A 2,280-nucleotide genomic window follows, 5' to 3' on the forward strand; every position below is an offset into this window, starting at 1 on the left:
TACAATAATTAGGCCAGGTGTGGTGGCTCACGCCTGTAATCCTGGCACTTTGGGAGGCTGAGGCGGGTGTATCACGAGGTCAGGAGTTCAAGACCGGCCTGGCCAAGGTGGTGAAACCCTGTCTCTACTAAAAATATGAAAATTAGCCAGGCATGCTAGTGGGCGCCTGTAAATTCCAGTAACTCGGGAGGCTGAGGCAGAGAATTGTTTGAACCCGGGAGGCGGAGGTTGCAGTGAGCCGAGATCACACCACTGCACTCCAGCCTGGGGGACAGGGTGAGACTCCTTCTCAAAAACAAAACCAAACAAACAAAAAACCCAAAAATTTGTCCGGGCGTGGTGGCTCAAGCCTGTAATCCCAGCACTTTGGGAAGCTGAGACGGGCGGATCACGAGGTCAGGAGATCGAGACCATCCTGGCTAACACGGTGAAACCCCGTCTCTACTAAAAATACAAAAACTAGCCAGGCGAGGTGGCGGGCGCCTGTAGTCCCAGCTACTCGGGAGGCTGAGGCAGGAGAATGGCATAAACCCGGGAGGCGGAGCTTGCAGTGAGCTGAGATCCGGCCACTGCACTCCAGTCCGGGCGACAGAGCGAGACTCCACCTCAAAAAAAAAAAAAAAAAAATTAGCCAGGCATGGTGGCAGGCACCTGTAATCCCAGGCATTCAGGAGCTGAGGCATGAGAATCGCTTGAAACCGGGAGACGGAGGTTGCAGTGAGCCGAGATCCCGAAATCGCACCACTGCACTCCGGCCTGGGAGATAGAGCGAGGCTCTGTCTCAAAAAAAAAAAAAAAAAAAAAGAGAGAGAGTTTGGTGTTCATTAAGCAACATTTGGACTACGGAAAACTAGCAAGGCAAAGACGCTCCTCCCATCCCTAAGTCCTGTACCACTATGGTTGTTGACATTTTGATATATTTCCTTTCAGTCTTTTCTATTCTATGTGAGCTTTTTAAATGCGTGTGTGTGTGTGCACGTGTGTGTTTTACATAACTGTGTGAGCAAATTGTTTATACAGCCCTGTTTTTTCCCTCTTAAAATGTAAGCTGTTCCCCTGTTAATACATCTTTGGATAAACACAATCTCTAATGTTTGCACTATGTTTATTCAAAAGGGCAGCATTGCCAGAAGTTGAAGCTGTTTCCAATTTCCTCCCATTATAAATAATGCCCCCATGGACCTCCTTGTGTGTCCCAGAGGAGGGATTCTTGGGCCAAAGGGTGCGGACCCTTTGGCAGAGCTCATGGTCAAAAATCTCGGCAGAGTTTCAGCCTGACCCGAAGCTAAGATGACCTCATACGGTTAAAGTGAGATTGGACTGCTATTTGTTTCCTAAACGTTTGATTCATGACTCAAGCTTGTCAGGGGATCTGTTTTTTTTTTTTTTTCCTTCTTCTGTATGTGCTCGGTTGCAAGAAACAGAAATCCATTCACACTAGCTCATGTCAAAAGGGAGTTCTACTGAGGCAGGGTAATTGGTTGAACCTGGGAGGCAAAGGTTGCAGTGAGCTGAGATCACGCCACTGCACTCCAGCCTGGGCAACAGAGAGAGACTCCGTCTCAAAAAAAAAAAAAAAAAAAAGGCGGGGTGTTGTATCCATCAGCAAGTAAAGCTCATATTCAGCTTGGACAAGCTGTCTGCCGGGAATGTTTTTGGGGTATATCTAGGCTATGTTGATTGTTGAAATATTGAATTATCTCCCTATTGATTGGTAAATCATGCTGTCTCAAGTCGCTCCAATGATGTCCCCTACCATGGCCACTCCAGCTGCCCTGGTCCCTCTCCCAGGACTTCCCAGACCGCTCCACAATGCAGGAAGTAAAAAGGTCAATATCAGGCACTGAAGTAACCACGCTTCTCGATCAGTGCCCAAAGTATTGGTTGTCAAATTCATTTTTTCTTTTTTCTTTTTTTTTTTTTTGAGATAGAGTCTCACTCTGTCACCCAGGCTGGGGCTCAGTGGCCGGATCTCAGCTCACTGCAAGCTCCGCCGCCCGGGTTTACGCCATTCTCCTGCCTCAGCCTCCTAAGTAGCTGGGACTACAGGCGCCAGCCACCTCGCCCAGCTAGTTTTTTGTATTTTTTAGTAGAGATGGGGTTTCACTGTGTTAGCCAGGATGGTCTCGATCTCCTGACCTCGTGATCCGCCCGTCTCGGCCTCCCAAAGTGCTGGGATTACAGGCTTGAGCCACCGTGCCCGGCCTTTTCTTTTTTTTTTTTTTTTTGGAGACGGAGTCTCGCTCTATCGCCCAGGCTGGAGCACAGTGGCACGGTCTC

The sequence above is a fragment of the Rhinopithecus bieti genome, unplaced genomic scaffold (assembly GCF_001698545.2).
Source record: "Rhinopithecus bieti isolate Rb0 unplaced genomic scaffold, ASM169854v2 scaffold_15776, whole genome shotgun sequence".
Classification (NCBI taxonomy): Eukaryota; Metazoa; Chordata; class Mammalia; order Primates; family Cercopithecidae; genus Rhinopithecus; species Rhinopithecus bieti.